Genomic DNA, 13,126 nt, shown 5'->3' on the forward strand with positions numbered 1-13,126 from the left:
GGCTGAATAATATTCTATTTTGTGTGTGTGTGGCGGGGGGGCACATCTTCTTTATCTATTCATCGGTTGATGGACATATAGTTTGCTTCCATTATCTGAGCAATTGTAAATAATACTGCTATGAACATTGGGGTGCATGTATCTTTTTGAATTAGTGTTTTTGTTTTTTTTCAGATATATACCCAGGAATGGAATTGCTGGGTCATATGGTAGTTCTATTCTTAATTTTTTGAAAAATCTTCATACTGTTTTCCACAGTGGCTGCACCAATTTACGTTCCCACCAACGGTATATGAGCATTCCCTTTTCTCCACATCCTCGCAAACACTTGTTATTTGTGGTCTTTTTGATGATAGCCATTCTGACAGGTGTGAGGTGATGTCTCATTGTGGTTTTGATATGCATTTCCCTGATGATGAGCAATGTTAAGCATCTTTTCATGTGCCTGTTGGCTATTGGATGTCCTCTTTGGAAAATATCTATTCAGGTCTTCTGCCCATTTTTTAATCAAGTAGTTTGTTGTTTTGGGGTTTTCGTTTGTTTGTTTGTTTTTGATGTTGAGTTGTATGAGTTGTTTATATATGTTGGATATTAACCCCTTATTGGTCATATCATTTACAAGTATTTTCTCACATTTAGCAGGTTGTCTTTTCATTTTGTTGACGGTTTCCTTTGATGTGCAAAAGGTTTTAAGTTTAATTAGGTCCCATTTCTTTATTTTTACTTTTATTTCCCTTGCTTTAGGAGACTGATCCAAAGAAAAAATATTGTTGTGATTTATGTCAGACTGTTTTGCCTATGTTTTTCTCTAGGAGTTTTATGATTTCTGGTCTTACATTTAGGTCTTTAATCCATTTTGGGTTTATTTTTGTACATGGTGTTAGAAAATGTTCCAATTTCATTCTCTTACATGTAGCTGTCCAGTCTTCCCAGCACCACTTATTGAGGAGACTGTCCCATCTTCTTGATGAGTTTTACCTCCTCATCTAGAAGTGGCTCTCTGAAGTCACAGAGCACTGCATCCTTATCTTAATCATGCTTTATAAGCAATACAAAGGGGAAAAATTACTGCAGCTACCTCAACTTGAAAAAGTTCTGCTGGGTATATATTATGTAAGTTTTCTTTAATAACAATATATGCCTGAGAAACAACACTCAGTGGTTCCAAACATGGGTTCTAGAATCATACAGAAATCTGGCTCTGCTACTTTCCAACATGTGGCTTTCGGTAACTTAGGCTTCCTGAGCCTGTAGGTCATCGTCCATATAACCGTGATGATAGGATCTATATCAGACACTTCTTATGCACACTGCCAATCTTCCCACACCCAACACTTATTCTAACCAGTGCTGCAGTAGCAAGTTCTGTACTGACTGTGTAATTTCATGCATGTGCAACTTAACAGTATCTTGACTAGTGTTAATCTGTGTGTCTCCTGATTCCTGCCCTGGGGCTTCACTGGTGGGCAGGCTGGGGCATTCAGAGCAACCATATGGGCATTCCTGCACACTCAACTCATATGTGAGGGGAATTCATGCCCCAAGGAGCCACCTTTGACCAACAGTGGATGAGATTCAATTGACAAATGGTTCCTTCTTTCTTTCCTTGGGCAGAAAGTTGTGTAATGTACTTCCTTACATAAGCTCTTCTCAATGACCTAGTAAGATCACACAACTATTCAACCTTAGTAGTGGCCAGCTAACTAATGCACTTCTGTATCAGCTCTCCAAACTAAGAGATTTTTTTTTTCCCTTTGGGGTAAATGTGACCTGTTACAGGATCAAAGACTTTGTTCAATGTCTTAAATGTCAGATTAAGCAATGACTACATAAGTCATGAGATAATGTCATGGGAAAAACAATAAACAGATTTATGAGGACTACATCTTAATTCTAATTGAGGAATGATCTATTTGTTTCCTATTTGAAAAATAAGATGGATGGACTAAGTTATTTCAGTTGTCTGTTCCAGTGCTTCCTTGCTGTGGATTTTGTCCCCAGATTATCGCCCTTCTCCTTCTTTCCACTGTTTTCTTATAAATCAGTTATAAAACATTACAAATAAAAAATATTAGTTATAAAATTCCCCTATTTAAAAGAATATGTGTATATTTATATAAAAGAAATTATTAGAAATATATTTTAGAATTAGAATATAATAATAAATTAGATTATTCAAATTAAAATACTACATTTATTTTGTATATGATTGGGGATAAAATCAGTGTCATAATTATTTGGATGAGCATCTGTTTCATGATTAGCTATTTGGATTAAACCCTCTTGAGAGTCAGTGAGGTTAGATCTTATTCAGAGTCATGGTTTGGACCTGTCTCCCTTTTATTAGTTTAACTTACAACCTTAGTATTTGGTCTCAAGATTTTTTCATGGTGAGGGAGAAAACTGACCTATGTGTGTGACATAGAGCAAGCACTTCTCAGTTCCCTTAGGAGCCAGTGTCCATATATTTAGACTCCAGTGACCTTCTTTACCAAATGTCAGCTTGCCTCTGACAATCTGACCAAGTGCTTTATTTCTCATTTACCCTTGACCGTGTTTGAATGAATTTAAAAATGAAATTGCATCCTGTCATAAATGTAAGCAGGAACAGTGGTATGTCTGTAATTATTAGGGTCAGTTAAAAATTTTTAAAAATAGAATTTTACAATGATAAAGTTTATTTTGGTAAATCTTTTGCCTTTGCAAAGGCATGTATCACTTGTCTGTTTTGTTATGATATCTGTTAGATCTCCGAGATGATAATCAAATACTAAAAATACATTTCTCTGCTATGCTCTTTGTCAGTGATTCTGTTTTTCCCTCATGATAAAGTATCTAAAATTACCATTTGCCTTATAATTAATACCTAAAAACTTCTCCAAAAGTTATTATTAATTTGACCAGCTGTTGTTTACTCTTTACTGTTTAAAGGAAGAATACTAATTTAAAAAGTAAGAAAAGATGAAATATCTATTCCATGTATCTAATGAGATAGTGATTGCAAAGTGCCTTGTTCCCTGTAATACTTTCTGATAATATAAAATGTTTATTTGTAAAATAATTTCCCTGTAGCTAAAAACTTGGCTTCTTTACCAAAAATACTTCTTTACTTACAAATACTATACATAGACATCTATCTATCTATCTATCTATTTATCTATCTGTAGATCTACTGATTCTACTAAAATAGGGTCTTCATTAATCATAGGCAGAGCATGTAAATAAAACATGGACAAAATAGAAAAAAAACTGCTTAAATACCAAATTTCATTTGATACTACTAAGCCTCTCTAAACATCTTAAAATTACTGCTTCAGTAAAATAAACAGAAGCAAATGGCCAAAAAATCTTCAGTAGACAATATTTTATTTCAAGGTACAGTCAAGAGGATTCATTAAAAAAAATAAGTTTCCAGGGCATTCTAGGGTTAGATCTTCTTTTGTAATGTGAAAGACTCATAAGTGACTTCCCAGGAAAATCATATTTCATAGGTTTTGTGTGAGAAGTTGAGTTGTTTGGAGCATGGACCTCACTACACGAAGTACTATCAGGCCAGCCTAAGCCACCATGTTCTGTCACTCAGACAACCGAAATGGCCTCCTGTTTCTCTTCCCTTACATCCTCACACTCCATCACAGCCCAAATTGTTCTCCATCTTACATCCAAGTAACATAAGTCTACCCAAAACTACATTTTAACTCTATTTTTCTTATACTTAATGTTCTTCAATAAGTTCCCAAAGACTTTAGGATAAAATTAAAACTTGCTAAAATTATTTTTAAGACAGACCCTCAGCTGACAGGTCTCAGGTACCTCAAATTTCATTTGTCCTGAGATGCACTCTAACCTGCCTCAAAGACTTTATACAGATTTCTTTCTGAAATATTACCTTGTAATTCTACCTATCCTCTGAACCTTATCCCTGTAAGACAAAGGTGAATCCTTATGACAGATGCTCCAACAAAGCCCTGAACTTCTGCTTTATTACATACATGACTACAGTAATAGCTTGTTTATTATTAGTTTTTCTTACTAAAATGACATTTATGGGAATATAAAGGAAAAACAGCTCTGTATTATTCACTAATACAGAATCATTGGCTAGCACAGTGCTGGCACATAGGAGGTGAATGATACATACATGTTTAGTAAATGAGTGAAAGAGAGCTTGTACTGAGATTTCCCTGCCAATAACATCCTACATACAAATAGTTGAAATCATCAAAAAAATCCAAGGAAAGTAGAAAAAGCCCAGCATTCAAATTTCTCCAAAAGATTAATACAGTTCAATCTAAAACTGGCATTTACACCAGAGAGTAACTGAAACAAGACAGAGGAACAGTGTATCAAAATCAAATCAAATCAAAAAATATAAATGAAATTAGTTGCCCTGTATATTTAATATATATTAAAGGCTAATAGGTAATGTCATTTAGTGGTGTGCTGTTTTCCCAAAATAGCTATTTTAATATAACCCAAATGGCAAAGAATTGACCTTATTTTGAACTAACTAATTTGACTCTGGTTGAAATGTTAAAAAAAATGGAAAAGGCTGGTTCATTTCTCTTATTTAGCTGACATTCTAAAGGAGCTATTTAACTCATTTCAAACTCTGATTAACCTTGACTCTGAGCTACATTTGTGAAAATGAGCGCTTTGAGTTCTCCTTGTCTTAATACAAGTAGTTCACGTATTTTTTATATACTATAGAGTTAGAAGTCTTTGCATATAAAGGAAAATATTGATTTGGTAATCTCAAATTTGGTTATTTACTGAAAGACAAATCCGTGTGTGTCTGTGTGATTTTTCTAAAATACTATAGTGTGATCTGGCAAACCGGGTATCTACTTGAATTTATTGCTTCTTTATTGACATAGGATGCTATTGTTACTGCAAGACACATTTTATCACCTGTTTCTGTTTGAAGCTTTATATTTTTCTCTGGTGTAAATCCTATTTATTGCTACCCTGTAGGAAGCATGAACATGAAACTTTGCCAGAACCTGCTCATCTTGTCCAAAATGTGAAATTACTAAGGTTGTATTTTCCCCAGAAGTCAGTCACTTTTAAAAAATTGATCCTCTATTCTCATTCCAGGTAACAAAATTCCAATTCATTTCTGAGAACAAAGAAGCATAATTTTAACATGTGCTGTTTTCTATTCACATGTAATTGTGTTAAAAAATGCATTCAAAATATATATAAGTTAAAATATTTCATATTACTCAAAAAGTCTGTTTATAACATTAGAAAAAAAACAGAAATCATTTTGATTATATTCTGGATTTTAATTAATTCTACCCCATTAAAAAGTAAAGGCTAGGGAACGAGTACTTAATGAATGAAATTGAAACGTTTTGACTCAACTCCCCCTTCTGCTTCCTGAATTTTCACATATGTATTTCATAAGAACCTCCAATAATAGAATCAGAGTCACAGGTATTAGCAGCAGCACAGCAGGAAGCTAGGGAGATAGGTGCACAGAGAGGTTTATTCCTTAGTTCCATTAATTACCAGCTGTATGTTTTTAGGAAACACACAGGTTAGGAAACACACTGTTTAACCTGCATTCCAACTTAGCCATCTGTAAACGCAGAGAGTACTAACCCTTTGCAAAGTTCAAGGATTAAATGAGACAGAATGCTTAAAGTGCTCTGCATAGTATTTGAAACTCAGTAAGTCAGCAGTAAATGGTAATAGCATTACAATTAATATTCTCATTAACACTGTTATGCGTAGAGCAGTAATTGAGATTTATGCCCAACGTTTTCTTTCAGACCTGGAGGGTACTGGTACTGCTGCCTCCTGATGGCTTATTTTATTCCTCAGCGACCTTTCCTTGTTACAGTCCCAGCCTCTGCAGCTTAACCTCAGACCACCAGGAAGCCTTGGGGGCTACTGGCAATCTTCCCTGATGTGAGAACTCCTTGCTTCTGGGTTTCCCGTTACTGGGTTCTCCCCATCCATAGATACTCCATGTTTGGACCTCCCTGCCACCTGGTGATTGCTCAGATAGTTGTCAGACATATCTATTTGCTGTATGGGTTTCCTTCAAGTTCTTGGAGATAGGTCTGTCTCATACCGCCCAGCTGCTCCAACTACCCACCCCAGAACCCTTTCTGAATCTCAGAGCCACCTAGTGGAAGCAGTATGTGAGAGCTACTGGTAAAAAGGGAAGGAAATATTTCACACTTGTTTTCCCTCATGTAGCCAAGGGTCAGGATTAATCAGAATATCCAAAATGAATTATTTCACTGCCTTCAAAGAACCAGCCCATCCGTGACTTTTAATTTAATCATTGCAAAATCTATAGAAGATAAATAGTAACTTTTTCCAGTATATAAATGAAAAACTGACAATATATCCTAAAGATTTTTGAGCTCATACTGGAGGATCCAGATTAGTGGAGTGAGCAAGTTACTGAAAATTCGTAATTTTTATCTGTAAAATAAAGGAAAATCTGTAAAATGAGCAAAGTCAGTTTCTACCACATGGGCTTGCTGCAAAGATACCTTGCAATAATGTCTGTGAAGGGCCTCGTACATTTTCTAAAGCAGTGGTTCTCAAAGTGTGGTCCATAGAGCTCTGTGGGTCCCCAAGACACTTTCCCTGAATCCACTGAAGCTGAACTATTTTCATAATAATACTAAGATATTATTTACTATGTTGACATTTGCACAGATGCTGCACAATTCATGGTGTGACAAAATGAGAAATATGCATAAAGTGAGAACTTTTGCTTTCTGAAATATGATAAGAAAAATTATTTGTGTAACAGTCTGAGTTGAAAAGTAAACTAGCTCCTTTTTTCGTGAAACACTAGCTTTACTTAAAAGAATGACTAACAGACAAATATGGTTATTAAAACTTGGATATTTGACATTTTCCTGAAAATGAACAAAAGGAGCTTATGACTTCAAGGAAAACAATCAACAAGTATGTTACCAAAAATATAATCGAAGATTTCAAACAAAAGTTAGGATTTTGGAAAACTGATGTCTGCCACAATGAACTCAACATGTCAATACTTAAAGAATTTTCTGATGAGATCAATGGTGATATTAATAAGTGTGATTTTTTTGATATTGATTTGATATTGTAAAATGAAATGTGTCAACTGTATAATTCAGTGAACCAATAATTTCCAAATGGCGAAAATCATGCACAGGTAAAAGATATATTAAAAGGTCAAGGGAGACCAAGGGATTTTTATGTAACAGAGTATGAAAAGTACACTGATACGGTTTCAGATTCCATATTGTGACTAACCTTTAACAAACTACCACCTGCCAAATTTTGGTGTTATATGAATGATTTTTTAATATTTCTATCTTTTTTCCTATCTTTCACTCATATCTTAGCGGGGCTGCATTTTCTTCATATACTGAAATAATATGTTGCAGCATATTGAATACAGAAAAGTTGATATAAGTATTCAGCTGTCGTTATTAAGACAGACATTATAGTTATTTGCAATACATAAAACAATGTCACTTCTAACTAACCTTTTTCTTTTAAAAAGATACATAAAAAATATATATATTTATGTATATATGTATATCTGAATCAATTTGCTGTACACCTGAAACTAACACGACATTGTAAATCAGCTATATTTCAATAAAAAATGTTTTTAAGAAGATAGTATTTTTCATGAAATTTGCTATTTAGGGTAATTTTTTTTTTTTTTTGCGGTATGCAGGTCTCTCACTGTTGTGGCCTCTCCCATTGTGGAGCACAGGCTCCGGACACGCAGGCTCAGCGGCCATGGCTCACGGGCCTAGCCGCTCTGCGGCATGTGGGATCTTCCCGGACTGGGGTATGAACCCGTGTCCCCTGCATCGGCAGGCAGGCTCTCAACCACTGCGCCACCAGGGAAGCCCTAGGGTAACTTTTTAAGGATGACTATATATACATAGTTTAAGTATAACTGACAATATTATATTAATTTCAGGTGTACAACATAGTTTTTTAACATTTTTATACATCATATCCCATTTAAAGTTATAAGATATTGGCTATACTCCCTGTACTGTAAATTATATCCTTGTAACTTACCTATTTTACACTTAGAAGTTTGTACCTCTTAATTCTCCTCACTATCTAGTGCAACTTTTAATGAATTTAATAAAGACATTTAAAAATAAATCAATTCATAAATAAAGTGTACAGTATTTCAATATTAATATTTTGAGTCTTAGCTCATCTTGCACTATCTTTCTTCTACTCAAAATAATTTATCCTAACTACAGATAAGAAACCTTCCTATAATGAGGAAACACAACTTAGGAGAGTCTTTAGAACACTCTATTAAGTTCTTTCTTTTCTCACCACAGATTCCTGACACTCATCTCTTGATCTTTTATAGCTTTCTGACTTGAGAGATTCAAATATGACAGCTAAATTGTTGCAGAATCCTAAGTATAATACCACTAATATTGCTCTTTCCCGTCTCCTACTTCAAAAATATTTCCTAAGCAGAATAATAAATAATGAAACAATCGAAAAAGAGAAAGCAAGGAAGTGATCTTCGAGTATCTTCTTAAATAAATTAATTGCTCAGAAAACAAACAAATAAAAAAACTCAGCAAAGCAACTGGCAGAAAATTAGCCTAAAACTGAAATAAAAACAATCACAGGCTACCGCTTCATCTTGCCATATGTTAAGGAGGCTTTTAAAATCTTGCAATTTCTAAAATAAGCCACTGAAAGTCTTAAATAGTACTCAGAGTGAGAAATGAACATTTTGTGGTGTTATACATTTTTGTTGCTATTGTTAAGTGTGGGGTGAAAAACAAATATTCTCAACCACTGAACTGATAGCATTTTATTTACAATGTACTATATTTACCCCAGCAGGTTACAGCCATAATGTTTTGCTACTGACATCCAGGAAAAAAAATTTCAGTGCCAGGAAGAAACAGTGATGAAAGAATCCATGTGGTTATATTTTTCAAGTTTGTGCAATTATTTCTTTAACAAGAACTCAAAAGCAAATGTCTAGAAATCTAAAATAGAAAAATACAATGAAAATACATTTGGAGAAAGCTAAATTATGTTTTCAACCTAATTCCTGCAATGTTTTATCTTTTAACCTGAGGAAAATTTTACAAATCCTCTGTCCGGTCAAATAAGTTTCTAATCCCCTTTTTCCTTGAAGACTACAGATTATTTTGATTTTTTTTTTTTCCATAAAGAGTGAATGTAGTTAAAAAGTATTAGTTGATTGTTGTTTTTATGTTTGTGAACAGCTTCTAAATTAGAAGAAATTAGACTAGGATAATGAAAGGAAGGAAGTACTTTCCACTTTTATTTGGCATTTTTTTGGTTTTTAAGTTCCATCTAGAAGACAGATTTTTATGATGAAATTTTACCTCATAATGAACACATTTATAAAAATTTATAGTATTTTGTGGGGTACTTAATGCATTTTTAAATAGAATGAACAAACTTTTTGCTTACTGATGTGTTATTCAAAGCACTTTATTTTTGAACTACTGGTCATCCTATTAAACAAATGTGTATTTTTGACAGATGTTTAGCATAGATGAACTTCAGATTTATATTGCCAGCAGAGAAATACAGAACATCTGACATTTTTAAAAATGAAACTTTCTTGATTTATTTAAGTATAATAATTGTATTTACGTGACTGTGATTCTGAATTTTATAGTAATAGACACTAAGACTAATGAATCTGAGAGTAACTTAAATATCCATTCACTCCTTAGCTTCACTGGAATGACTCTCTAATCTATATATTTTTTCCTTTAACTATTCTTCTAATTCATTACCTAATTGCCTAAGATATAAAGAGACATGTTGCCTAAATGAAGCAGCATCAGTAAAACAAATGAGGCTAGACTTTGACTATGATATCCATTCTAGTGCTTAATCACTTATACACAGAAGATTATCTCTGAAGGGCCCAATTCCCTCTTCTATTTCTCTCCAGCAACACTCCCATGCATAATCTAGAAGCATTTTATTTGATTTGCATTTTAGCAAAAGTAAGCTTATGTATGGGAAAGTTTGCAAAGTTTAAAATCACATGGCACGTAATTTTTTTTAAGCATTAAAATATTTCCTGAGCCTCCTACCCTACATTTCTCTTCCAACAATATTTGGAAAATAGTTTTGTATAAGTAAATAAAATTAACATCAATTGCTCTTCTATAAAAGAAAAAAATATATATCCACAGGCTTCCAGGAGGATAATCAGGAACTACTGCTAGATTTTGTTGGAAAGTCTACAGAAAGGGTATCACAGAATGAAGATGAAATAAGCAAGTGTAACTACACCTCCCCCAGGTCTGTTTCCTATTGGCAATCACTTATTAGCCATTTAATAGAAACTTCATCCCTCTGATTCTATTCCTGAGTTGTGTTACTGCATTCATTAGGTTCCCAATAGAAAATGCAAGGTAACTAATGTGGGGTTTTGAAGATAATTTAATGAGAGAAGTTACAAAGATAAGGAAAGGAACCAATAAGAAATACTGAAGCATGCTGGGAAAGCACAAGTGGAAGGTATTGAATGGAGACGTGGGGATCACATTCCAGCCTCAGAATCCCTGACTAGGGTGAGCTTGTGAAAGCAGCACTGCAATACAGTCTCACCAATGGTATTTTGGGGGCCCACTTGATATGCAGTGCAGATGATGTACAATTCGTTGGCTATATTAGAGATAATATGGAGACCTTAAACTGCCCATCCAGTCAGAAGAGAAGTTATCTTCTGGCCCACCTACTGATAATCCCCATGTTAGAAGTCACATGTAGTGGCAGGTCATTCAGGCGACACCAATCCAAAACATGGACGGTTCCATGTGTGCAGCGAAAACCCACCAAGCTTTCCTCCTTCATACTACATATTTCACAAAATTTGCTCATCAGGTCTGCAGAGATACCCTCCTACTGTGCCAGAAAGCAACACGATGCTTTGTTCCTATTAATTTTGTTGACATTAGAGCAAAACGTAAGATGCTTTTAAATTCGTAACCTTATATTCTAGGCTTCTAATCCCTCTTGCGTATGCGCGCTCTCTCTCTCTCTCTCTCTCTGTTTGTAATAAACATAAGTTCTTGTATAAAAAAAAAGATCTGGATCTAAAACAGCAGGGGAGGAGACAGTGAGAGCCTGATGAAAGCTGGACCAATAGAAGTTTCTGAAATGAACTGTAATTTTAGAGAGAGAATCAGACCAAAACCAGAGAGCCAAGGTCTAGAAGGGGTGGGAGAAGAAATAATCCATCCTTTCTCCTCCTCACTCTGATCTGCCACTGGCCAAATTCAGCTAGAAGTGTGAATTCAAAGAAGCCCTGGCGATGCATCTGTAGGGTCAGCCCCGGAGGCACAGAAGCAGGGCAGAGAATGTATTGGGGGAGGAGAGGCAAAAACCAATTAAATTTCTAAAATTGTTGTCATTTTGTAACTCATATCACATTATAAAGTGAAAAGGGTAATTGCCTACTTAAAGAAACTGAGATGTAATTCCTCATTTTAGGCAAATTTTCAATCATTTTTTAAATATTTTATATCAATATGCAAAATCTTTGAATTTATAAACAATTTTATTTTAAGGAAAGGCCATCTATTCTTCCTTTTAGAAAAAAGACTTTTTGAAAAACAATGGCTTCAATTTCTTCATCTGAAAATTACTTAATGTTATTAAATGACCTCTCAATGCTATTACAGAGCTACAGTTCTAATTTATTTATTTATTTTTTTAGTTCTAATTTATAACATTGAATGATCTCTATGTTAGCAAATCTCCTGATTCAGGGTGGAGCATATTTTCCTAAGTTTCATGCAATATATAAAGCCGTATATAATGCTATGTAATTTAAGCAGCTAAATTAGATGTTTGTTTCTTTCCTTTTCACCCTCTTGCTCTTCTTAATGAGTGAGTAAACATGGTTTATAGTAAAAGATAAAAATTAAACACTATAAAATTATATATATATATCCACATATTATACATATCTACAGATACATCACATAACCACCACCAGATAAAGGTGTAGAAAAATCAGTTAAAATTTGACTCAGGATCTGTCAGCCTTGTTTATAAGAGAAATCTGACAATGAACTGCTCATTTTTGGCTCAAGAAAATTTCCCCTGGGCACAGGTGGAGTGAATAACAAAGAGCAATCACCATTTGGCAACCATCATAATGAAAACTGGTTGAAGCAAAAACATCATTAGATGTTAAAAAGTGAAAGTGCAATGAGGAATAAGATATTTATCTGGCCGCAAAGTATTTATTAATTATACTATATATATATTAATTACAAAGAAAATAGTAACTTTAAATGCAGAAACTTGGCAGAAAACCCAACTGCTGAGAGCTAATGTTACAAGTAATTCTTCCTGATATGATGAACCGAGAACAAAAGTGTATTCCTGTCAAAACTAAATACATGAATTCCATCAAGATGAAACGTTAGACACACCTAAATTGACAGTCATTCTATAAAATGTCAGGCCAGCACTCTTCAGATATGCCAATGCCATTAAAGACACAGGAAAATGAGGAACTCTTCCAGCATACAGGAGACTAAAGAGACCTGATTCCTGAATGCAAGGCATGCTTGGGAATTTTCTTTCACTGTAAAGGATATTAGGACAAATGAAAGACTCAATGTGTATCAATGTTAATTCTCCGATTTTGATTATTAAGTTGTTATGTAAGGGAATGTTCTTGCGTTTAGAAATACACGGTGAACTGTACCACATGAGGAGACATGAACTGTTCCACACAAAACGACATGAATTGTATAACATGGATGATACAGAAAAATAGCGAGAGTGACAAGAACAAATCTTAACACTTAGAGAATCTTGATGAAGTAGTATAGAAATACTCTGTAGTATTCTTGAAATTTTTCTGAAATCAGGTCAAAATAAAAAGGGAAACAAAGGGGAATAAAGAGGAGGAGACTGTGCTAGGTAAAGGAGAACTATGGCAGGACAACAACAACAAAAAATCTAGTCTTCGACCTAAAGTAAACCAAAGAATATGAAATGAAGTACTTGATCAAGAGCCAGTTATGCTCATTCCTCCTATCACAAAGAGGAAGTTATTCTCTATCCTAGCAAAATCAAGGGATGGAAAAGACCTCAG

Source organism: Globicephala melas, chromosome 6 (genome assembly GCF_963455315.2).
Source record: "Globicephala melas chromosome 6, mGloMel1.2, whole genome shotgun sequence".
In the NCBI taxonomy this organism is placed as follows: Eukaryota; Metazoa; Chordata; class Mammalia; order Artiodactyla; family Delphinidae; genus Globicephala; species Globicephala melas.